Raw genomic sequence first — 27,600 nt, forward strand, 5'->3', positions numbered from 1 at the left:
CTTCTTGTCCTGTTGATTCTTTCTATAGTTTTTCGGTTTTCCCTCTCATTTATTTCTGCTCTTATCTTTATTATTTCCCTTCTTTTGGTGACTGTAGGTTCCCTTTGTTGGTCAGTTTCTAATTGTTGGAGATGCTGTGTTAATGTGTTAATTTTGGTTCTTTCTTTTTTTTTGGATGTGCACATTTATCACAATAAATAGTCCTCTCAGCACCTCCTTTGCCATGCCCCAAAGATTTTGTGTTTTCATTCTCGTTTGTTTCTAGGAATTGTACAAATTCATGTTTAATTTCTTCTTTTACTCAGTCACTTTTCAACAGGTTGTTGTTCAATTTCCATGTATTCGACTTTATTTCCTTAGTCTTCTTGTTGTTGATTTCTAGTTTTATAACATCATGGTCTGAAAAGATACTCTGTAATATTTTGATGTTTGTAAATTTATGGAGACTTGCTTTGTGACTTAACACATGGTTAATTGTAGAGAATATTCCATATGCACTGGAGAAGAAAGTATATTGTGCTGTTGTTGGGTTGAATGCTCTGTACAAGTCTCTGCAACTCAACAAAGTTACAGAGGAATGATAACAGCACAATCAACAATTGTTTGTGCTGTTTAGTTCCTCTGTAACTTTGTCGAGTTTCTTTCTGTTTGTTTTGTCCATTTTCAAAAGTGGCGTATTAAGATCTCCCACTTATAATTATAGATTTGTCTATTTCTTTCTTCAATTCTAATAAGGTTTGCATCATATATCTTGGTGCTTTTTCAATTAGAGCGTAGATATTTATTATGGTTATGTTGTCTTGCTCAATTGACCCTTTGATCATGAGATAGTGTCCTTCTTTATCTTTTATTCTGTTTTTTTTCTTAAAGTTTACTTTATCAGAGATTAGAATTGCCACTCATGCTTGTTTAGTGTTACAGTTAGCTTGGTATATTTTTTCCATCCTTTAACTTTTAATCTGTTTTTGTCTTTGTGTGTAAGGTGTGTCTGTTGCAGGCAGCATATTGAAGGGTCTCGTTTTCTTATCCAATCTGCCACTCTCTGCATCTTCACTGGTACATTCAATCCATTGACACTCAATATAATTATTGATAGGTATATATTAATTGCTGCCATTTTATTGATATTTGGTAGCTGTTAATTCCTTTGTTCTGCATGTCTTCTTGTGCAGCGTTTGTGTTTTTTGGGCTATATGTTGTCAGTTTCTTCTTAGTTTTCATGTTTGCTTTTTCTGCTTGGAAGTTCATTTTCATGGTAAGTTGTGAAGTATTAATTTTCTTTGGGGTTACCTTATAGTCTATTAACTTTTCTCCCCATTTAAGAGAATCTATTGTATCTTGTGATCTACCTGACCTCCTCACTCCCTGGATCTCTGTCCCTACATTTATCTCTTCTTTGACATTGATATTATTTTGATCTTTTGTTAATTGAGTTAATTGTTGTAGTTTTGTTTTATTCTGAACTCTGCTATCTATCGATTGAGTTCCAGGTGTTGTTGCCATGCCTGTCAGTCTCTGGTTATCTGTTCTTGTTGGTTTACAGTCCAAAGAACTCCCTTTAGGATGTTATGAAGTGCTGGATTGGTTTTGACAAAAATCTCTTAGATTCTGTTTATCCTGGAATGTTTTGATTGACCATCATATTTGATTGGTAGTTTTGCTGGATAGATGATTCTTGGTTTGCAGTTGTTTTTTTTTTTTTTCTCTCCCCATTGCCTTCTTGCCTGCATGGTTTCTGCTGAATAAATAGCGCTCAATCTGATTTGCCTGCCTTTGTAGGTGACACTTCTCTTCTCCCTGGACGTTTTTAGGATTCTCTCCTTGTCTTTGATTTTGAAGAGCTTGATTAGTATATGTCTTGGTGACTTTCTTTTGGGGTCTATCCTTCCTGTGGTACATTTGGCTTCTTGAATGTGTTTATCTTCTCAACTTTCAAGATGTTAGGGACATTTTCTTCCAGAAGCTCTTCAACTATCTCCTCTATGGACTTCTCTGATTCTTCCTGTTCCAGAATGCCAATAATTCATGTTATTCCTCTTCATGTTATCCAGCATGAATTTAGATTCTCTTCAGATTTTCTTATCCTTGTATCTGCTTGCTCTTCTATCTTAGCAGTATTGAGAGATTTGTCTTCCAGCTCACTAGTTCTAGCTTCCATCTCTTCTATTCTGATCCTTTCCCCCTTTCATTGTATTGTCCATTTCTGATATTTTATTTTTAATCATCTGGAACTCTTTTTGCAGGTTTTGAATTGTTTTCTCAGTGCTGTTTCAATCTTGTTTGATTGCTCTTGTAGTACTTTCCTGACTGTTTCCTTGTTTTCCTCCACCCTTTTTAGAGCATTTGAATTTGTTTCCATATCATTCTTCTGAATTCCTTCTCAGGCAAATCCAAAACCTACTCTGCCTCTTCTGGGGAGACTTTTTCTCCAGGTCATTTTTCTCGGTTACTCTTTTCTGTTTTTGGACATGTTTTGAGATCTTTTCTTGTTTTTTGTTTGTCATTTCCATTGGTTTTGTGGGATTTTTAATGCTTAAATGGATGCTTGTTATTGTGTTATTAAGCTTACTGGGTGTCTCCTGGTTGATATCATCAACAGATATGCTTCCCTTTTCACATGAAATGCTTAGCAGATCTTATTGGCTCTTGTCTCAATGATGAAATATCATCGGGTATGCTTGTAGCTTGCCTTTATGGCCATGATTGCTGACTCTTCTTGGGTAATGTAGGGAGAAAAAGCTCCCACCTCCAGGAAAAATGTATGATCAAAAGGACCAGGAGTGGAAGCAATATAAAAACAGAGACAAAAACCACCACTTTGAAACAAAAATAAAACTCTGACTGACTGCCCAGTTGCCTTACTACACATACAATGCCTGTGCATCGTTGAAGCCTCCAGCAGTGAATGCGGTTGTCCGCTCACTCAGGCCCCTCCTCTAGTCATCACTGTAGAAGTGTGCAGATATTGAGAAGTTAATGGGAAAAGATTGTCTACTATTTTTGTCTCTGAAGCTCAGTTAGGTATATGTGTGTACACAGAGTAATTCTCGAGATAGTTGCATCCTTTTATGTTGGGGTTTTACAGATTGTTCATATGGTTTGTCTGTCCATCCAGACACAGATTTTTCTTGCTGTATAGGCCTGAGTAAAGGGTCCCATACAAGTTAACTTTAGGGCTGGGACCCTCAGACTGATGTCATAAACAGTCATCAAGCTCTTTCTCTCTGTGCCATGGGAAAACTATGGGCTCAGCATTGGACTATTTTTTTTGGTGGGGGGAGGCACCCACCTGCCTGAAGGCATCCTGGCTGGGCAAAGAAGTTGCTATAGGGAAGAGGAGTGAAAAAATGTGTAGAATTCCTGGCACCTCCTTTTGCAAATGTCATTGCACTACTTTTAGTGCTGGTTCCGGTTCCCTGTGCCATTCTAGTTGTAGCCCTACCCTATGAACTCTGCCAGGGCAGGGTGGCCGCAGAGGGAGTCCAGTCTGGAGCAATTCCTAACTCACATAATTTTCCTTTATACCATGATTCTTTGACTTGTGCCTGCAGGAAACTGATGCCCTGTATTTGATGCTAGATCCAGAGCTCTGGTGGTGGTCTGTGAGCACAGTTCCTCTGGGTTTTCAATCCCTCCCCCACAGAGCCTTTCCTACCTGGCTGTCTCTGCTGCTCACCAAAACCAGAACTCCTCTTACTTATTTTTAAGTTGTTTTGCAAAGCCCTGGGCAGTTCAAAGAGGCAACAAACAGAAGATGTGAAATTACTTAGCTGTTCTCAAGCCTATAACCATTGCTATTGTTAGATGCCATTAAATTGGTAATGACTCATAGTGACCTGAGCTTATGCATAGCAGAAGGAAACACTGCCTGTCCAGAGCCAGCCTCACTATTGTTGCCACGCTCGAGTCCATCGATGGTGCTGCTTGGCCAATCCATCTTGTTCGTGTTATTCCTCTTTTTTCTCTGACCCTCCACTTTACCAAACATGATATCCTTCTAAACAAAACTGCTTGTAGTTTATTGTAGATAGGATGCAGCAAGAGAAGTTAATACTGGCTGAAATTTCTAGTCATTGAAAAAGAGGAAAAATTATGACAAGTGAGGTCATGAGCCATGATATCTGATGCACAACTAACATGCGAAGCTTTCTGAAAGAAAATGTTTTAGTAATCTTTAGCAAGTAAGTTCAAAAGGTGGAGCTTAGCAGGTAAACATCACAATACTGACATGCCCAAAACAAATTATTTCTTTGGTAGATGTAAGTAGAAAAAATAGTTATAGTACCTATTTAGTTATTAACTTCCATTGAATTGACTCCCACTCAGGCTGTCCAATGTACACTACACATAAATGCTATCTGGTCCTGCACAATCCCCAGGGCTAGTTGTATATCAAAGACCCTCATGATGCGTAAGAGTTTTCGTGAGTGGATTTTTGAAAGTAGATCACCAGGATACTCTACTGTGTCTTAGTCTGGAAACTACACTTAAAGCTGATCATGATCATAGCAGCAGGCAACCCTCCACTGAGAGCTAGATTGTGGCTGCATAGCAGGCACATCAGTTCAGAATCATCTCATACAGGAATATGAGAATTCTAACCATGAACCACCAAAGCTTCATATCTGTTTCCTACCTACTTGAAATTAAACTCAGTATCAAAGCTGAGACGTTAAAAATAATTAGCGTTGAATGGTGTGACTTATTTTTCTTATCTGATTATAAACTGAAATGCTTGCTAATTCTTGGTTATGCATAGTTTCAGGCAGTCAAAAAACTATAGGCTAATACACACACAAAACACTCCTTTCTTCCCAAATACACTCCTATGTGTGTAAGCACACATACAGCAGGAAAGAAAATGGACTGTAACTAGTTATGGAAAATAACTAACATAGTTGCTTGTGAGGTGGGAAGTGGGGTAGGCCTGGAGAAAGGTATTTTGTATTATGGTTTGTTTTAAACCAGAATTGAATTCATGATCTAATTTAGCTATAATTTTTGACAAATTATTCAAAACTAAAGGTCATTTTAGATCTTTCACATGGTAAGTGGAAAGCTGTAAGGTAGCTGCTGCTTTCATGCTTTAAAAGTGGTAGTGGGTAAGAGACAGTGAATAGAAAAGTTAAAGGTTAGAACTTGACCCGTTTGTTCTTCCTGACCTTTGCACTCCCTCCCATTTAACTTCTCTCACAGGGTCATATGGTTTTGAGCTCTCCCCACAGGTATTTACACAGAAGTTTCCTTCACTTCCTTCTGGTCTTCCCCCTCTTGAGGATAAAATCCCATCTCTCTGGATGTGCCTGACATCCCTCCCCTTACTGAAATACCGCCTAGCACTCTTCCTCAGCCCATTGGCTTGATTTACTTCCCTTAAAAGTTTTATCACAACCCGGCATGTATTCCTGTATAAGCTTATGATGTGCCTTTGGCACTAAGATGTACGCCCCTTGAAGGCCAGGATTTTGACTGGTTTCCCCACTTTCTCCACATGTTACATAATGCTGGGTGCATAGTGTGGTGGTGATTGTTAAATGCCATCAAGCAGGTTCTGACTCATAAAAACCCTCTATAGGGCTTCATGAGGTTGATGGGTGTGAACCATCGACATTGCAGTTAGCAGTTCAGTGCTTATCCTACCGTGCCACACAGGATTCTGGGTGAATTTTTGTTGTTGTTAATTGCCTTTGAGTCATTTGCAACTTATGGTGACCCTGTATAGGGTTTCCGGAGTCCTGGCATGGTGCTGTGGATCAATGCACTAGACTGCAAAGTTGATTTGAACCACAAGGTCAGAAGTTCAGGCTCACCAGGTGATCCTCTGAAACCCTATATTGGTAACTATTGGTCAGAACTAACTTGACGGCATCAACAAATAGGGCTTCCGAGATATGGCTCATGGGTTTGAACCACTGACTTTGCAATTATCTGGCCAGTGTCTTATCCTACAGTGCTACATTAGGAGTCCAGGTGCCAGGTAGTAACCCAAAGTATATATGACACATGAGCTGAAGGATCTATAGTCACTTAGATACTATTTGAAAGAAAAGTCAAATTAGAACTTTGAAGAGGTGGCTAAAATTAAAATAACTAACTCCTTTTAAAGTTAACTTGTTCCACTTGTAAATACTAATAGTTTCATCATATTTTGCATTTCATTAGGAGCTCTGGTGTCACAGCAGTTAAGTGGTGGGTTGCTAAGCAAAAGTTTGGTGGGTTGAACCCACCAGCCGTTTCCTGGGAGACAGATGAAACAGTTGATTTCCTTGAATATTTATGTTTCAGAAGTCCTATTGGATCTACTCTCTGTAAGGTTACTATGAGTCAAAACTGACGTAAGGGCAGTGGGTTTGCATTTCAAATCTGCTAGATATTTTACTTGCCTCTTGATATTAAGTGGAAAATTTCAAATCAAATATTAGCATTGTTGTTAAGTGCCTATGAGTTGGTTCCAACTTGTATAAAGTTTCTGAGAAGAGAATGGTGGGTTTGAACCACCAACCTTGCTGTGAAAACTGCCCTTGTGGTCTACTATTTATCCTACAATGCCACACCAGGCCATAGGCAGAATTTTTTACTTAATACAAACCCTGGATTATCTGTTCCTGGTGAGGGGTGTTTAAACTTGATCAACACTGTGGGTTAATGTGCCAGAATGCAAAGCTGTTTGAACTACAAAGTCAGAGGTTCAAGCTCATCAGCTTCTCCTTGGAAACCCTATACAGGGTCTCTGTGGGTTGGAACCAACTGATGGGCGCTTAAAAACAGCAACATTATGAACCCTAATTGCTAATGATTTCTAAATACAGCTGCCATAAATATTCTAAGGAAAGAAAAACTAACCTGGAAGTGTCTCCTAGGTTTAAAAGCAACCTATTGTAGAAATATCATATATTAAAAATATTTTTTCAGCCACAATGGTGAACTTATTTTTTTTCTCTTTCTTGCATATTTTCCACTGATTTTTTTAATTACTGAAGATTCCTTTAAGTGCACCAACAAAGACAACAACATTCAATATTATGGGATATTTTGGTTTTAAAATGTCTTCATAATTTTTTATTGTGTAAAATATTCTTACATTTCACTGAGGTACTATCATGCCTGAATTTTATATGTGATTTGCATACGAAATTAAAAAAAATCTGCGTATCATTGCTTCCACTGTAGGTTTTTAAATGCTCTCTCCTTTACACCAATTTGGCAGCATATGTGCTAGTTTTCAGAGCAAACACCACCTGATTTGAATCAAATAAATGGTGAGACTAGCATTTTTAAGAGCTTCAATTAATATGCAAATTTGGGAGAGGATAATTTATTGTGCTACTCATAATAATGCAAGCAGACTTATGCAAATGCTGATACTTTACAGGTAGGTCTCTGCTTCAAGGTTTTTAACATCAACATTCCAAAAATTAACCTTACTTTGTTGTTGGTTAATTGAGTGACTACATTTGTCATTAGAAGTCCTGGAACATCATTAAATTTAGTGAATACGAAATTTAAAGTGCTTAAAGTCAGCATATGGAATATTATTATTATCAGTATTATTAGGGTTAGAGATTAAGTGTAGATTAAAAATAACTACATACGATAAGAGGAGTGGGTGCAATGTTTAATATAAAATTCTGACAACTGAGAACTAAAGATAATCCAGAAAATATATAAACATGGTTTAAATAGTTAAGATTGCTTCAAAATTGAATGTTTATTTTTATCTGTGTGCTAATCACTATAAGGACGGCAATACCGCCTTAAGGGCTTCAACCATGGGCATTATGCTTCCCAGTTTAGTACTTCTCTAACCAGAGCAGCATTATTCCTTTCAGAATCTCCTTGTGCTTGATCCTTGCCCAACACTGGGAGTCCAAGTTGAATAAAGTACAGCTCGATCCCACAGAGCCTTAAACCCGAGGAGGACAGACCACTGCAAATTTGATTTGAGCATAAAATAATTTAATAGTTAAGAACAGATTATTAATCTGTGTTGGTCAATGTTCACAGAGGAGGTGACTCTAAATTACAGATTAATCCAAATAAAATGATAGCATCTTCTAGAAAATCAGAGCAATTTCTACTCTCGACACAAAATGCATGGATCAATCAAATACCACTTTTCAATGCACTTCTTCCTTTGACCCCAACCACAAAGCGCTTGTTATGAGCTCACAAGTTAAAGAGTACAGTTATTTTGAGACTATCAAGTTTGCCCAAGACTTCAGACACTAGTCACAAGCTTGTGGGTCCCCACAGCCACCTTCTGATGTGCATGGAGGTTTCTTCTAAGTCTTCATGATGCCAGTCGTAAGTTTGGTGATTCCCAGGGCTCCTCTCCTCTGTTTGCTGGCTTCCACTACTCCTTCAAGGAGCTCTCATAGCGTAGTGGTTACGAATCAGGCTGCGAACCTATGGGTCAGCAGTTTGAAACTACCAGCTGTTCCACGGGAGAAAGATGAGGCTTTCTGCTCCCGTAAAGGTTTACAGCTTCAGAAATCCTGTACAGGATTGCTGTGAGTCAGAACCAACTCCACGGCACATAACAACAACAACTACTTCATCAAATTCAAAAACTCACTAGAAAAATTTACAGAACTCTTGGAAAGCCCTGTACCTACTGGTCCAGTTTTATTATAGAAAAGAAGGCACAAATGAAGACACACATAGAGTGCAGTATGACAGGGTTCTGAAATGTCCTTGTCCCAGAGGATGCACTACTTTTCCTTTACACACTGATATCTGTCATTAACCTGAAAGTGCATGGAGCTTTCTACCCAGAGCCTTTATTGTGGTCTCCTTATGTGGTTCTAATTGAGATCTGATGAGGTGGCTGATATTATTGGGTGGGTCTTTCTGGCATAGTCAGCTCCCAACTGAACACCTTATTAGCATGATATGCCAGGTCTGGAACTATCTTAAGTATCACATGTACTTTAATCAATGGAGAAATTCTAAGGTTTTACAAATTATATTGTAGGAAGTAACAAACACAAATTATTTGGATGGATTTAACTGGACATTCTACAACTTCCTTCCTAGAAGTACCAGCTATGTCTGCAAAGTCACAGAGCATTCAGACATTCAATTTGGGGGAAAAGTATCTCCATTTGGCAAAACATATGGTGTACACAAAGAAGGAAAGTAGAGGAAATTAAAGCTAGAGAAGGGACGTGATGAGGAAAGGGTTTTAGTGGCCATGCCAGGCCACAGCCAACACTATGCAGAATTTAGTATATGGTAACAATGTACCCTTGAATTGTGTTGGGCAACACATGCACTAACATGCGCAGTAAGGGAGTGGTCAGATGAGATTGTTAAAAAATGGAATGACAAGTTTAAATTTGCTGTATGTTAAATAGGTGCCCAATAAAGCATTTGTAGGCAGACCTTAACACATATAAGGATGATAGAATTTGAAGAGAATGGGTCAATTTTAGAGTTATTGGATGCTTCAAATGGTTAATGCTCAGCTACTAGGCACGAGGTTGGCAGTTCAAACCCATGAATTGGTGGAGTGGAATCAAAGCCCTGGCTATCTCCTACCTTAAAGATCACAGACAAGAACACCGTGCAGAATTCAGTTCTAATCTGTGACACAAAGCTTCATCATGAGTTGAAATTGAATTGACAACAATGATTTACTTTTTTATTTATTTGATTTTTTAGATTTAGGTCAAGTTTGATTGAATTCAGCACAGAAGACGGTTTCATAGCAAGTCATTTTAAGGAATCAGACTGTGAAAACAGTGTTCACAGTGGCATCCAAACAATCTAGATTATTCTGTGAGGATTTCTTAAAATGTTAAAAAATAGTATAAAGCTGTGAAAACTATTGGGAACAAAGAAACCAGCTAAGAAATAAGTTACAGTCACAAGAGGAGTAGTTACGGTGTTACTACTACCTGAACTCATTTAGGAAGGCATGACTATGTAGTGTTGGCTTGGATATTGCAGTAGGTAGTACATTTTGCTCCATCCTTTAAGGAACTATGTGGTAAAGACCATAATAAGTGAAATACATTCTGACAAGTTCAGGTCAAAAAATTCCTCAACCATTTGGCTAGACAGGCAAGGTGGCTTTGTCTGTGGAGCATCCTTGCAAACAGGAGGCCAGTCATGTCAACTGCTTCTTGGTTAGACATAAAGGAGCAATCTCCAAAAGAGGTTTCCAGTGAAGTGATGAGCAGACAGGAGAGCATGGTTTTAAAGAGCTAGAAAAGGACTCATACAAAGTAATGAAGTGAGTTAGATGTTTCAAATGAACTGAGGTTTGGAGGGTAATTCATTTAAGCCTGCCAGTTCTATGGAGTCCTGGTGTGGCACTGTGGGTTAATGCACCGAACTGCAAGATCAGCAGTTCAAGCTCACCAGTCATTCCTAGGAAACCCTATACAGGGTCGCTATGGGTCAGAACTGACTCAAAGGCACTTAACAACAACAACAATGATCTGTACCAAAAGGAAATGGTTGATGTTCAACCATTTCAAGAGGAAGCCTATGATCAAGAGCCAATGATACTGAAGGAAAAAGTCCAAGGTGCACTGAAGGAATTGACAAAGAACAAAGCACCAGGAATTGATGGAATAAAAACTGAAATCTTTCAAGAAAGCGAGGTGGCACTGGAGGCATTCACTCATCCATGCCAAGAAATTTGGAAGACAACTATCTGGCCAACTGATTGGAAGAGATCTGTATTTGTGCCCATTCCAAAGAGAGGTGACCCAATGGAATGTGGAAATCATCGGACAGTATCTTTGATACCCCATGTGAGTAAATTTTTACTAAAATTAATACAGAAATGGCTGTAAGCATACATTGACAGAGAACTTCCAGAGGTTCAAGCAACATTCAGAAGAGGACGTGGAATGATGGATACTATTGCTGATGTCTGATGGATCTTGACTGAAAGCAGAGAATACCAGAAAGAGGTCTGTTGTTGTTGTTGTTGTTAAGTGCCATAGAGTCGGTTCTGACCCATAGCGACCCTGTACAGGGTTTCCGAGGGTGTAAATCTTTACGGGAGTACTGTGTTTTATTGATTATAAAAGACTTTCGATTGTGTGGATCATGACAAGCTATGGGCAACATTATGAAGTATGAGTATTCTGGAACACTTCATTGTGCTCACGAGGAATCTGTACATGGACCAAGAAGCAGTTGTTTGAACAGAACTGAATGGTTTAAAATTAAGAAAGGTGTGCAACCAGGGTGTATTCTTTCAACATACTTATTCAACCTGTATGCTGAGCAAATACTCTGAGAAGCTGGGTTATATGAAGAAAAATGTGGCATCAGAATTGGAGGAAGACTCATTAACAACCTGCAATATGCAGATGATACAACCTTGCTTGCTGAAAGTGAAGAGGACTTAAAATACTTGCTGATGAAGATCAAAGAGCACAGTCTTCGGTGTGGATTGCATCTCAATGTAAAAAAAAAAAATCCTCACCACTGGACCAATACACAACATTTCTTATCAATGGAGAAAAGATTGAAGTTGTCAAGGACTTCATTCTTCTTGGATCAACCATCAACACTCATGGAAGCAGCAATCAAGAAACCAAATGACATATTGCATTAGGCAACTCTGCTGCACAAGACCTTTTTAAAGTGTTGAAGAGCAAAGACATCAGCTTGAGGATTGACGTGCACCTTGGTTTTTTCAATAACCTCATATGCATGCGAAAGCCTGAGAGTGAATAAGGAAGATCATAGAAGAATAGATGCATCTGACTTATGGTGTAGGAAGAGAATATTGAAAGTACCATGGGCTGCCAAAAGAACCAACAGACTTGTGTTGGAAGAAGTGCATCCAGAGTGCTCTTTGGAGACCAGGCTGGCCAAACTTTGTCTCTCATAGATGGACATATTGTCAGGAGGGACCAGTCATTGGAGAAGAATATAATGTTTGCTAAGGTGGAGGGTCAGAGAAAAAGGGGAAGACCCCCAGTGAGATGGATTGACAAAGTGGAGCATCAATGAGCTCAAGCATGGCCACAATTGTGAGGTTGGCTCAGGACCAGGCAGTGTTTTGTTCTGTTGTATGTAGGGTGGCTATGAGTCAGAATCAACTTGATGGCACCTAACACCACCAACAGCAATGATCTTTAAACTTGATACATACTTTCTTCAAGGGAAGGCTCTATTTATCTAATGTACAGACCTTGGGATGGTTTGGAGAAGGGTTATCCATATATAAGTAAAGGTGAAGTGTTATTCCTGTTAGTCATCCTTGAGTTTACTCTGATTTATAGCCAAACTATTTACATAATGTTGTGTTGTCTGGTTCTATACCACCTTCATTATTATTGGAATGCTTGAGTACATTGTTGTGATGATTGTGTAGTGTCTTCCAACCTAGAGAGGCTCTGCTTAACAGCATTATATCAGACAGTAGTCTGTTGTAGTTCTAAGGGGTTTATTGGCTAATTTTCAGAAGTTGATTTCCATACCTTTAATCTGTGAACTTCACTGCAACCTGTCCATCATGACTAATCTTGCTGGTAGCATAGTTTCCAGTATCTTATCAATATGCAGGAGTCCTGGTGTGGTGATGTGGCTTAATGTGCTGTACTGCAAGGTCAGTTTGAACTGCAGGGTTAGAAGTTCAAACTCACCAGCTGCTATTTGGTAACCCTATACAGAGTTGGTAAGGGTTGGAACTGAGTCTACAGCACATAATAACAACAACAATCAACATGCAAGCCATTGTGGTGGTGGTGGTGGTGGTTATATGCCTTGGTATCACAGATGGGTGGTAGCAAGGTGAAATACAAGATGTGATGGTAATTGCAAACATATATTCCAGGGCTCTTCCTTAAAAGTATTTTTTAAATGCATCACCTTGAAATAAAGGCAAGATTTATTAATTGATTTTTTATTAATTTAGCTTTGATTTTATGTAGACATGTTTAGATATGAATAGCAATAAAATTGTGTTTATTTTAGAGGACATTGTAAAGATAAGTAATAATAAATATCTTTTCAATTACTGTATGGGCAGAATGGAGAACCAGTGTAATCTTTAGATTTATATTTGACCTTAAACACTTTTCAGAGGTGCCAAATCAATTGCATAAAAATAGATTATAAGAATATCCTAAGTATCTGTATGAGTGAGCAGCAAAGTGCCCAATTTATTTTAGTGTCAGCTATTGCAATAGAAAGTGATTAAGAATGAAACAAACTATTTATTTATAAAAAGTCTCTAAGGTGTTGGTTGTACACTCGACTCATACTTCATGATCATAGCATTTGCCTTACTGGATGATTACGCAGATGTCAAGTATCTTTCTTCTACATTGTACTGATCTTATCTATAGTTTAAAAATGTGCTCAGCATACTGTAGCATCATAACCTGAGTAGATCAAGAAGTATCTTCTGAATCCAGTAAAATTGCTTCTAAAGCAATGCACCTCTATGGATTATTGCATATACAGGGCAAACACAGGAAACAAACTAATACAGGGTGTCATTAGGAAGGACATTGGGAAGCAAATCAATTACTGTCCTGCTAACATGGAAAAGGCTGCACAGACATATCTGTAATGATGTATGCAGTTGTGGTCTATGCAGTTCAAGGAAAGAAGAAAAGGAAAAGACATAGAAAACAGCGATGATAGGAGCAGAGTATGTTGTGGTGTAAGCTTCAATCTAAAAGAATCTGGCAGCAAACTAAGCCCTGCATCATTCAGCAGACTATGGCGAGCCCGGGTGGAGACCAGGTCGGCCAGCAGTGAGGCAAGACCTGGGGACTCATGGGCTGAGAGTCAGTGACACAACCACAGAGGACTAGAGTGGAGACCGAAGTGGCCCACTGATAAGAAGAGGACAGACAGACTCAGGAACACCCACACCAGCAGATGATACCCACTTGCCATGGCTCCAATGATGGGACGACCAGAGCTCAACCCGAAGAAGATAGAAGAGGAAAAAAGTGTCTTCTGATACAATTTGATAAACTGGACATCCACCTATAAATGCAGTAGTTCAAAAGAGGAAATAAATCCCTCCTGCAAGAATTATTCCCACCCCCTCCACACAAAGAGTAGATAGGGATGGCCATCTTGAACATTGACTAACCAAAATGGGAGAAGGGATACAAGGGCAAGAAGTAACTGGCTTACAAACTTTCAAGAGGGAACCTAGATCCACAGGTCGGGGAGGATGGTAGAAGGTCCGGTGAGTGGAATCTAATGTGTCTAGGAAGGGCAGATGAAAGGAAATGCAGATGGGTCCCTTAAGAAGCAAGTATGAATAATTGTTACCAGGACTGATTGTGAAGACTGGAAATGTAAAGGTGGACATTTTATAGCAAGGAGGGGAGTGATTAACCTTTCAGTCTAGGAGCAGAGGGCCCTGGGACCATCAATGGAGAAGAGCGGAGAGCGGGACCCCACCCAGAGGAGCAGCGAGGCCTGAGACTGAGACAGAGAGGATGACGTGAAGAGAGAGGATGACGTGAAGAGATGGAGTGGCTGGGGACTAGGGATCCGGAGAGGGAGAGGGGCTGTGTGCTGAGGACCCTGAGGGGAGGGCGGGCAGGATTGCAGGGTGTACCCTTTGGTTGGGTGATGATGCATGGACGGGATGGTAACTATAGCAATGAGACTATGTATGATGGAATGAATGTAAAACTAATGTTCTCCAATGTAGACTATCACACAATACAAAATAAAACTTTAAAAAAATAATAAAAATAAAAGAAACTGTAAGTAAAGGTGACAGTTAAAAACATGCAATACAATCCTGAGGTCTTCAGTGAAACAATGAATTATTGGACTAATACTTATAGTTAGGCTATATGGATTTTTAAATAAAGTATATGCTTTATCATTTGCGTCTCCCAATATACCGGTTAGGCAGAGGGTATTATTATAATTTTTTTATAAGAAGAAATTGAGCCTCAAAGAGATTGCATAACTGCCCATGGTGAATTGTACAATCTGTCCTTAAGTTTACATCCTTTAAGTTCTCAGACATTTGAATCTGGAGAACATTTGAGATTTTAAATGGAAATGGGAGTTTATGATTTTAAGTACAAATGCCATTAGAAATGTAGCTCTAAAGGATAAGATAACCATAGGATTGGGGGTTCAAACCCACCATCTACTAAGAAACACTATCTAGGGTTACTATGAGCCAGAACTAACTAGATGATGTTTAACAACAACAGCAGTATATACATTGTCATATGAAAAGGAAATATAAGTGAGCTTTAAAATGAATTGTAAAAGATTCGCTATACACTAATAAAAGTGGATCCTGTAACATGGACCAGGATGGGCCACCACCCTGTCCCCCTAGAATGTTGGTTGATCTCATCTCACGGAGCATTGCAATTACAATTGCTTCTCAAGCAACTCACTACATTTTATGTTTGAATGCTGAAACTTATCAGCCAAAAAAAATGGAAGTTTTCTTTGTGTTCAGTTTGTCAAATGAGTCACAATATATGGTCATAGGATTCAAGGTAATTGAAGAATATAGGTTAGAAATTACATCAACCTATACACTAATTTAAGGAGCTCTGGTAGCGTAGTGGTCACAAATCAGGCTGCTAACCTCAGGGTCAGCAGTTCGAAACTACCAGCTGTGTGGGAGAAAGAAGAGGCTTTCGGCTCCCGTAAAGATTTACAGCCTCAGAAATCCTGTACAGGGTCACTATGAGTCAGAACCAACTCCACGGCACATACAACATACACTAATTTTGAGTCCTGGTGTGGCACTGTGGTTAATAGGTCAGACAGCAAAGTCATTTGAACTGCAAGGTCAGTGGTGAAAGCTCCTTGGAAACCCTTGATAGGGTCACTATGGGTCGGAATCGACTCAACGGCACGTAACAACAACATACAATAATTTAGGGAGTAACTGGTAGCGTAGTAGTTATGAGCCAGGGTCAGCAGTTTGAAACTACCAGCCATTCTGTGGGTGAACAATGAGGCTTTTTGCGCTTATAAAGATTTACAGCCTCAGAAATGCTATACAACAGGGCACTCCTCCACTACCCTCAAAGACACACAACCACTACCACCACCACCATACAATATTTTTTCTAGGAATATAATAGTTACCATAGAAGTAGTGTCAAATGTACCATATTCCAAATTAAACTGTTTGGATAGTATAATTATTCAGAAACACCATAAGTCTTTCCTTGTAGTGATTACAAGTAGCAGAATCCTAAAGTCTGAACTGATTATACAGATATCACAAATATTTTATATTATTGTGGTTATTTTAAAATATTTTAAACTTGTGTCTCCATGTTATAGAAAATATTGCTATGTAAATCCAAAGGTTTCTCAATATGCTAGGCTATGGGAAAGAATACATTAGGGAAACTCTTTTTTTTTTTCTCCTACCGTTACAATTGTGACAACCACAATTAGGTATGATAACAATTACTATTGAATCAAATGAATCCTATCCCTATCTCCTTTCACCAGACCCATCTAAACAAGAGGAAAATGGCTTAGTGGGAATTCTGTGTTCCCCACATACTCTGAAACTAATCCCCCTCTTTGAAAACTTGTAAGCCAACCACTTCATGCTTTATAACCCCCTCCCTGCCAATTTTAGGTAGCCAATATCTAAGTTGCCCATCCCTATCAACCCTGTGTACAGAGGGGATAGATTTGATCCTTGATGTGAAGTCTCCTTCCCTCGAGGAAGGTATTTTGAGCTACTACATCCCTAAGTATAGGTCAAGTTCATAAACTTGTAGCAATTTACACTTGCTTCCTGTATCAAATTTCTTTATCTCCCTGTAGTCGAGCTCTGGTTATCAAGCCATTGAAGTTACATCAAATGGGGTCTATCTGCAAGTTGGGGCATTCTTGTGCATCTCCCTTCACTTCATATCAACTGGATGCTTCACTCTTGGCTCTAACCCTCTGTGACTAGGTCCTTATCCATGGGCTCAGGAGTCCCCAAGTCTCACTAAACTTAAGCCCAACCAGCCCTTCTTTCTCTCACACATCTCAAGGTCCACAGGAGTCTATGGAACGTGGTTAAACTCACTATGTATCTTCATTGCTGCCTTTCCCCTCTTCCACTCACCAGTAGACAAACGTAGTCAGCAGCAAGCTTCAATGCCTACTTATGTGTTCCCTTCAAGTTTCTATCTTGATGGGGGGTTTGTCCTGAAGGGACTTGACTGCTTGTCTTGATGCCTCCCTGGCAAACAACTTGCTTGTTCTTGTAGCAGCTAAACAGAATGCCATTTTTTTTTTTTTTTTCCTGCTGGTCTTTATTTCAAGAAGTATCTTCTGTTCCTCTAACCACTCCAGGCTGGTTTGCATGTCCTTTAAAGCAGGAATGTCCCACCTCAGAAGGTTGTGGATGGGGTTTAGGATTCCACCTAAGGTCCCATACACTACAAAACCTCCACAAGAAGCCTATTTCACTGGGTGAGTTCTAGAACTCCATTTGTGTATTCCAATGAATTATAGGCTAAAAATGGGCTTATAAACTTTCTGTAACCATGTCTCTGATATTCCTTATCCCACTCAAGTGTCTATTTTGCAATAGTAGTCAATGGAAACTATTTAGCTCTGACCCATTTTGCCCATGCAAACTAACTTATTTCCCTATCTACTATGTTCTTCCACTCCCTTCTCCCTTTTTGTGTACTGCCTTCCCTTTCCTTGTAAATTGAGGAAAACTCTTTTTCATTCATATTTTTTATTTGGAGTTGTGGTTTTGTAAAAAAACAAAAACCTACTTTCTTGAATTGTAAAGAATGAGCACAGTGGAAGAACACCTTGTATATAGTGATAGTACTTGTAATGTATGTATTTACAACATTATATTTTGTGAAATAAACCATGACAGCAAATACTAATAACAACTAATATATACTTTAAACTATTTGAAATGTTGAACAAGATGATAAAGTCCGCTCCCAGACATTAGTCTTCATGTAACTCCACTAGCTCAGTAACGCCTTTAATGTCAGAGCAGTTTGATCGACAGAAGGTGATGTGCTTGGTGGTGGTGGTTGTGTGCCATCAAGTTGGCTATGACTCGTAGTGATACTGTATAGGGTTTCCAAGGCTGTATACATTTACAGGAACAGAAAGTCTCATCTTTCTCAACTATTGATCTTGCGGTTAGTAGCCCAGTATGCAACCACTCTGTTACCAGAGCTCTGGTGGTAGCTTAGATTGATGTAAATTAAGGCACTGAGGCTACAAGTGTCTGTATCACTAATTATAGCTTATATTTCATAAGTCCTTTCTGTCAAGAGCACTATATTAAGTGCTTTCTTAAACAAGTTGCCATCAAGGTAATTACAACTTGTAATAACTCCATGTGTGTCAGAGGACAACTATGCTCCATAGTGTTTTCAATGGCTGAATTTTTGGAAGAAAGTTTCTAGAACTTTCTTTTGAGGAATCTCTGGGTTGACTCAAACTTCCAGCCTTTCAGTTAATAGCTGGTTACATCATTTGGGAATTCCTAGGTGCTTTTGTTGTTGTTAAGTGCTTTTTAAGTCAGTTCTCACTCATAGCAGACCTGTATGAGGTTTCCAAGGAGTGACTGGTGGGTTTGAACTACCAACCTTGTGGTTAGCAGTCCTGTTCTTATCCTACAGTGCCACACCAGGACTTCCCTAAGTGCTTTAAGGACACTATATTATTCAGTGCATGGTAAAGTGGAGGGTCAGCAAAAAAGAGGAAGACCACTAATGAGATGGGTTGACACAGTGGCATTAGCAATGGGCTCACAATATATAACAGGTGTGAGAGTGGTATAGGACCAAGCAGTATCTTGTTCTCTTGTGCATAGGGTTGCTGTGAGTTGGAACTGATTTCACAGCATCTAACAACAGTAACATTATTAAATTTTCATAATGATTCCATTTGATGATACCGTGCTTGTCTCTGTAACTGGAAGTCAAATGAATTTAACCTACTAGTCATTCAAAACATTTCAATTGATATTATTAACATTATTAAATTAAATCAATACAGATGCCTAACTACAAAGGCATGTTCTCAACTACTAGGCTATATTACAGATATATCTTACATTAATTTTAAAAGGAATCTTGCTTATGAAATAGATATCGAAAACATACTGAGTCATCAAATTTACAAACCAGTTAAGAGTTACTGTGGTTGTTAGTACTGTTGATTGATTCCGACTCATATATAGAGTTTTCCAAGGATCGACTGGTGAGTTTATAGCTAGCAGTCCAATGCTTATCTTAAAATGCCACAACAGGACTCAGTTAATGGTGTGCATGATAAAGGGAATACTAGTGTGGCACTGATTGGCTGCAACTTTGGTTTGAACCACAAGTTCGGTGGTTCAAGCTCACCAGCCACTTCATGGAAACCCTGTATTGGGTTTGGAATCAACTTGACAGCACTTAACAACAACACCATGATAAAGGGAGAAGAATGCAAAAGGCATTTTTATTCATATACATCAATGGCTTTTATTCTATGTAAATAGGAAATATATTTTTCATATATGTATGAGTTTGGTTTCTAATGTACAGATAGATTGGAATAATAAAAATATGCATGCGGATAGATACAGGGAGCAGTAGGAATCAAAAATTAATAGCTCCAAATAATTTCTATATATCCGTGACCTAAGAAGTGAACCATTGGAGTTAGAGAGTTTTTGCAACATTTCAAGAGTTGTACCAATTTTTTTTTTTCTTGAAGTAATAAAATGAATCATTTTTTGAAATTATTACATGAATATACATTTATATGACAGCCTTTGTTTTCTTGGTTGTGTTTGACAGTTTAGTCATTCTTGTGTGTCTTGAAATAATGAGGAAATTAGGACAAAAGCTCTTGACAGTTGCTTGATATGCAACCAAAAGCTTTGATTTTTATTAATAACATTACTGAGATGTTATGTGTTTGGTACTATTTTTCAAGAAATGGAAAAACACATTAGAGTATGAAGAAAGGCAATGCAAACTTCTAATTCATGTAAAATCTTGTAGCTCTAGCCTACCATTACTGGTAAACAATTATACAGTACTCTGGCAGGCTTTGTTGCTCTTCTTAAGTGCTGTCTAGTTAATTCCTACTTATAGTGACCCTATAGACGATTTCCAAGGCTGTAAATCTTTGTGCAATCAGAAAGCCTTGTCTTTATACTGAGGAGTGGCTGGTGCACTTGAACCATGATCCTTGTGGTTCACAATCCAGTTCTTAGCCTACAGAGTTACCACACTCTGATACTCCTAGGGAAGATTTATTAGAAGCAAAAAATACATTGCAACCTCTGACCCTTTAGGACTTTGAGATAAAGAAGCTGTATGTAATACCTGGAGATAAAGCAACTAGAGATAAAAATTGAATGAATTCAGAAAAGAAATAAAAATAAAAACAAGAAATTGGCTTTCCTTGACTATGGATCAGTTGTAGATGATTGGGTAGATGCTGTCTAATGGCTACAGATATATATTTTTCCCCTAGCAATATTTAAGCTAGCATGCATGTAACTGGATCTAGACACAATTAGTTATAGACCCAAGTGAACTAGACCCACTTCGTTTGTAACTGTTGTTGTTATTGTTAAGTGCTGTCCAGTTGGTTCCGACCCATAGTGACCCTGTGTCGGGTTTCCAAGGAGTGGCTGGTGACCTTGAACTGCCAACCTTGTCATTCAAACCAATTTTGCAGTCTAGCACATAAACCCACAGTGTCACACCAGGACTCTTTTCTAATTAGGGCTTTTCAAACTGCTAATCACACTGTAGTAGGTGATGCAATCAATTTAGTATATACTGTCTAGATTGCTTATTCCTGAAATTTATATGAAAAGAATAGGTATTGTGCAAATACAGTTGATAGGGTAAGAATAAATGTGGTGTTCTAAAGTTTTTTTTTTTGCTTTAACAATAGATGAATATAATGGGGTTGGAAGATAGGGAATAGTGAGTTAGATCTGTGAAGTGTTTTGCAAAATAAAACACAATTTTCACTCTAAATAGGTGGTGATGGTGGTTATGTGTGATGGGGTGGTGTTGATTCTGATTCATAGCGACCCTGTAGCCAGTTTCCAAGGCTGTGAATCTTTCCAGGAGCAGAAAGCCTCATCTTTCTCCTGCAGAGCGGCTTGTAGATTTAAACTGTCCACCTTGCAGTTAGCAGCCAGCTGTAATCCACTACACTACCAGGGCTCCTTGGCTGTGAATACAGTTCACAATTGCTGAGTAACATTGTTCAGTCCATCTGACATCCTGAAAAAGTTGACCAAACTCCTAGAACTACTACTCTTTGTAACTTGGGGGTCTCTCCATTCCAACTTTTGGGAATCCAGTTTAGGAGCATGATTTCTTCTGCCTTTTGTGTTCCTGTGACCATCCTTACTCCCTGATCTCCCTCAATAGTAACTTTATTCAGGCTCTTAGGCAGGGGATACTGTATTTTACCTTTCTAGTTATTGCTCTGTTGATCACTGTGTTTTCTAAATGGCTTCCAAATAGATTTTTCCAAACCACACCTCTGCTTAAGACTCTTTCCTGATTTCTAATACAATCTCATAAGATTTCAATATGTTAATATGTAATATGGCATAAATGAAATCCTTTAGCAAATAGTCCTTGCCTATGTTTCCGGTCTCGTTCCAGTCACTACCATACAAAGTACCTAAACTCTCTAGACTTAAAGAACATTTTTAAAGGAACATAATTTGAATCCTCAAGTATGACAAACAACCAGTTGACATAGTGTAAATTAAAAATCACAGATTTCTTTGGGGAAAGGTTAGAGAAATGCATGGATGTAGAAGGAGAACATATCTAGAAACAATTGCTTCATATTTGGATATTTTTGTTTAATAAAGGTTTCTATGAAGTCCTGGTGTGGCACTGTAGGCTAAACACTATACTAAAAGGTTGGTTTGAACCACAGGGTTGATGGTTGAAACTCACCACTTGCTCCTTGGAAACATTATACAGGGTAGCTATGAGTTGGAACCGGCTTGACCGCACTTAACAACAGCAAAGACTCCTATGATTATGTAGTACTGCATTTTGATGAAAATACTATATACAATTTGTTGTTGTTGTGTGCCATTGAGCTGGTTCCACTCATACAACAGTATATAGAGTCTCCAAGGAGCGGATGTTGAGTTTGAACTGCTGACCTTGTGGTTCAAACCAACCTTGCTGTCCAGTGCTTTATTCCACAGCTCCAACCAGGACTTCTGCATGTAATTATATACATTTGTTAATATTTGAGTTATGGTAATGGAGGAGACTATTGAAAGTACCATGGACTTCCAAAAGAACAAATAGATTTGTTTTGGAAGACGTACCATCAGAGAGCTCCGTGGAAGTCAGGATGGCCTGACTTTGTCTTTCATACTTTGGACATATTGTCAGGAGGGACCAGTCACTGGAGAAGAATATCATGTTTAGTAAAGTGTAGGGTAGGAGAAAAAGAGGAAGACCCCAAAGAGATGCATTGGCAGTGGCAGCATCAGCGGGTTTAAGCATAGCAGTGATTGTGAGATTGGTCCAGGACAGGGCAGTGTTTCCTCCTGTTGTGCATAGGGTCACTATGAATTGGTGCCAACTCAATGGCACCTAACAACATATTCATTAATATTTGTAGGACATGGACATTTATTCAATTGTTTCTCTCCATTTCTCCCAAAATGAAATTAATAGTTATTAGCATACCAACACTACAGAATTAAAAATGAATTTGTAAATGATATAATGAAATCATCATCATTTAGTGTAGATGATGCTTAAGCCTCACAAATAACTGCTTGTCTAAGCTGTTTCTGATGAGTTATTCTTTTAGTCTGAAGAACCCTAAAGAGAAATGATTTGTTTGTGCATTTATAAATAATTTCTGGATCATGTGTGTTTGTGGTATTTTTAATGGGGGAAGGGAGAAGCAATGTTGTAGGAAAGACAATAGAGAAAATTAGAGAGGGTATTGCAAAAAAAGAAGGCAAAATATTTTTTTAACCAATAATATTGTTTCAAAGAGGACCTGGGGTCTACCAAGCTATTTAGTATAAGACTCAAGGCTCAACAATTGATGAAAACATAATTTCTCCTTTAGCAATAAGAATGAATAAGAACAGAAGTAAAAGGGAAAATTGTTTTCTTTAATATTTTATAATAAGCAAAAAGGTTTAAATAAGTAACATGTTTGAATTTCTTTTTATTTAACAGAGAATGGTTATTAAAAATTAAAAATTTGACCTTTGTAATTTTAGAAAATTGTGCTCATATTTCTTGTGTAATAATAAAATATTTCCTTTACCTTTTAAATATTCATTGCAAATTAGATAATTACTCTTGGCATGTAACTTTTCACTGGCATGTCTGCAATTATAGATAAATTGGGGGGATTGAATCCATATCTTATAAATGTAATCATAAATAGATATTTCACACTAATGTTGGCAAGTGTGATCTGAAATATTAGACATTTGTGTAACATAAAGAGATTAAGCTGACATCTGTGATTCTGATACTGAGGTTTCAAGGACACATAGAGGTAGGGAGTCAAAGAGCTGGAACTTAAAGTACAGATTTGAAGAACAGGTTTGGGGTAATTAGGGAAATAATTTGATTTTTATAAAATGTTTTTGTGGATCCGATTAGCATTACTGAAGGAGCCCTGGAGGTGCAGCAGGTTAAGCATTGGGCTGTTATGCTGCTAACAACAAGGTTGATGGTTCAAACCCAACAGCTGCTTCAGATGAAAATGTCTACTCTCATTAACATTAACTCTCTCAGAAACCCTAATGAACAGTTATCTTGAACAGTTCTGACCTATAGGGTGGCTATGAGTCAGAACCTCCTCATCTGTGGTGGGTATTAGGATTACAGCATACCATGTATTTTTATTTATCCTTTTTAAAGGAAGGAACATAACATATGTACAAGTCTCCTTAAAACTGACCTGTGATATAGATACTCTTATATTCCATGTAATACCTTTTTAGGGGTCAAGTAATATTATGTACATATTCATCCACATGACATGTATTTTCTATCTTCAATATGTGTTTTCTACCTTAATTTAAGATACTTTTCTCTCAACTAGAATGTGAAATCCTTTTAGTTAGGGAAGCATACATATCTTTGTTTCTCCAAAGTAAAAATATTGCTATGGTTCTTGTCTTATTATTATCTGTTTTAATACAAATCTTATTTGTATTGAATTCTTTATGTGTCAGTCATTGTTCAGGGAGATAGTGAGAAAGTACTGGCTTAGGTAAAGTTCCTATGTCCAAGTTCCTTTGCTGAATTCTTCCTTAAATTGTGGGAGACTTGCTCCTATAGAGGGCCTGCTCCTGCCCCTGTTTTTACTGAGCTTTGTTCTTTCCTATGGAGCAAGCAATCCATGAGTCCATGAGCAAGGTGCACCTGGTTCCATCTCTCATTATAGATCATGCATCTAGTGACTAAACTTACCTTATTATTAGACCATATCTAGCTCAGCCCTGCCTAGGACTTTAAACAGATCATTTCTCTGCTTCTGATGTTAGGATCTCCATTCTGAAGGAAGGAATTCTTCCTGCATTCAGTTTTCTTCTGAAATATATCTACTTAATAAATGATTTCACTGACAGTCTGGAGCAAAGGTCCTCTATAACGACTTCTTTTAAAATTTTCTATCTTAGGCCTTATCTCATATGTATCTTTGTGTGTGTGTGTGTGTGTGTGTGTGTGTGTGTGTACATGTGTCTGTGTCTAGGTTGTCTGTATAGAATACAAATCTGGTCACAGCATTATCTTCTTCTCATTATTGCTTTTTTGTCCTCCGTCAAATCCCAAGAACCTGGAATGTCAATTTGGTCATAAAAGCTACTTAATAAACATTTGGTGAATCATTGATTATTGAATACATTTTCTGTAATGATCTGTGTGCTCAGCAAATGTATAATGCTTGACATCATCAAAGCATTAACAAACGAATGCTTGGTCACCTCATTCTTCTCATCCCAAGTCCTATGGTTATTTCACTATTACACATTCCTCACACCCATAGGTTTTGTTTGTTTGTTTTCTGGTGTGGTGCTGTAGGATAATCACTGGATTGCTAACACAAAGTGAACAGTTTAAATATATCAGTCATACCTCGAACACCCTATCTAGTCACAATTTGTCAGAACCGACTCAATGGCACTTAATAGCAACAACTATTTTTATAGAAACAGATCACAAGGTCCTTCTCCTAAAGAGTTACTAGGTAGGTTCCGACCACCAACTTTTCAGTTAGCAGCTGAACACTTCATTGTTGAGCTTCCAGGACCTCTATGCTCATGCAAAGTTGATGGGAAGAGAATGAGTGTACATTGTAAATGCTGTCACATTATTATTTTCTTTCCTACATTCAGGATTTTGCAATGAGACATGACAAATACTTCCATCAGTAAATAAATTCTATTTCTCTTCTCCTTGCATTTAGGTTGACCAGATGATATGTTTGCAACACATGACATTCATTGTAAATATGATGCCAACAGAAGAATTTTCTTTCTCTTACTTCTCTGGGAAACCCTGAGACTGCCATATGAACAAAATCGAGGCTATTCTACTAGATGATGGAAAAGATGTAGTCCAACCATCACTGTTGCCTCAGATGACAGATAATCAGTTTCTGGATGTATTAAATGGACATGTTCTAGATCATCAAGTCTTCAGTTAGCCTGCCAGATGACCACAGACACAGATTAAGTCAGCAGGTTTGGTGTCAAAGAGTCATCCAGGCAACCCAATGAATTGTACATCAAATGCATGGTTATTTTAAGCCTCTCAGTTTTGATGCAATCTGTTACACAGCACAAGCTAAAGTATACTAAGGCTATATGAAAACAAACAAACAAACAAATAAAAACAACTCCGGTTGTAACTATGTTCTTAAAAGATTAGGTAACTTCTTATGTGTTTAATACTGCACACAAATACACAAAATTTGTTTTGCAAGGTTGTGTGCCATCAAGTTGTGACTCACATTATCCCTGTATAGTGAATAGCCATTCACAGTGGCTGGTGAATCTGAACCACCATCCTTGAAGTTAGCAGTCCAGTGCTTATCCTACAACAGATACTGTTAAAAACCCTGATAATGAAGTCCTTCATTTGTTTGACATAAGAAAGAACGTTAGGATTTGCTCCAGTGTAGTTGAATTTTATAATAATTCATTTTAATATATCTTATAGACAACCTTACAGCTTGAATAGCTTGTATGTAGAATTAGATGAAAACTAGGGTTTTTCTTAAATTCTGAAATCACAGGCTTTGCCACAAGCATATTAAAGTTGGATAACAGCTATGGAAATGCAGTTTTAGAATGCTCTGTTTGATCCCTGGCCTGAATGACTTTGATATTGTAAATGATACAAAAGTTATGGTTGAACATCAAATGATTTTAATATCATTGGATGACATATTGTGATACACACTCTGACAGACACCATATTATTTTGTTTAAAAATCATTGAAAGTTTCGCTAAGAAAGTTTTGGCCTCCAAGCATATTCCAATGAATGATTCCAATAGCACATTAATCTGATACTTGAATTTGAATTGCTAATATTATACAAATGTGCTGCCCAGACTGCCACTTTCAATGTGCACTTTTGCTAAACCAGATGTCTATTATCCATCCTGCCGCACACACATTAAAACCATTCATCTCAGGGAAGAAGAAACAAAATAGATGATTCATTTTGCTGTTGCTGTTACATTGGAGGATCCCTAAAATGTAACACTGATGAAGATTTTTATCCTAATGTAATTTATTATAACTGGTATATGTTCACTTGCCATCTAACGTTATTCTAGTACATTTGAACTGTTCCTGCCAATGACAATATGTTTCAGTCTGTAGCGTTATGTCTTCCCAATCAGAATATCATGTATGTTGTTCCCCTGCCTCATTTAAGAGGACTAGCCAGGCTATTCTGAAGTACCATCTGCCTGTATAGATACTACATTGGAATGAAAGAGTTGCTCTTCATTTACTAGAAAATCATCTGTGGGTATACTCACAAAAATGAAAAAAGGGAGTGAGGAATAAATAATGGAATCTGTCTCTTTACCTGAGTCAGCTGAAGAACTTGGTTGGATTAGATGAAAACCTTATACATATAACAAAAACATTACTTTGAGTCAAATCATTTTATTTCATATTAAGGCATGTTTTTTCTTATCTCAAAGAACACTGTCTTGGTCTAAATCTTCAACAATGGAAACCTTTGCTACTGGTGTTAAGTGCTGTCAAGTCGGTTCTGACACATAGTGACCCTGTATAGGGTTTCCAAGGAGTCGCTGGTCACTTTGAACCACCAACCTTGCAGTTCAAACAGACCACACACTCAAGCGCTAATCCTATTGCACCACAAAACTTAGATATGTTCAGTATTGGTCATAGTTTCTTTTTAGTGTCAGTCTAGCATTTATATATTCCTATTAAGGAGCTCTGGTAGCGTAGTGGTTACGAATCGGGCTGCGAACCTTAAGGCCAGCGGTTCGAAACTACCAGCCGCTCCGCCGGAGAAAGATGAGGCTTTCTACTCCCGTAAAGATTTACACCCTCGGAAACCCTGTACAGGGTCGCTATGGGTCGGAACCGACTCGACGGCACTTC

This window comes from Chrysochloris asiatica, unplaced genomic scaffold (assembly GCF_000296735.1).
Source record: "Chrysochloris asiatica unplaced genomic scaffold, ChrAsi1.0 scaffold00070, whole genome shotgun sequence".
Taxonomy (NCBI): Eukaryota; Metazoa; Chordata; class Mammalia; order Afrosoricida; family Chrysochloridae; genus Chrysochloris; species Chrysochloris asiatica.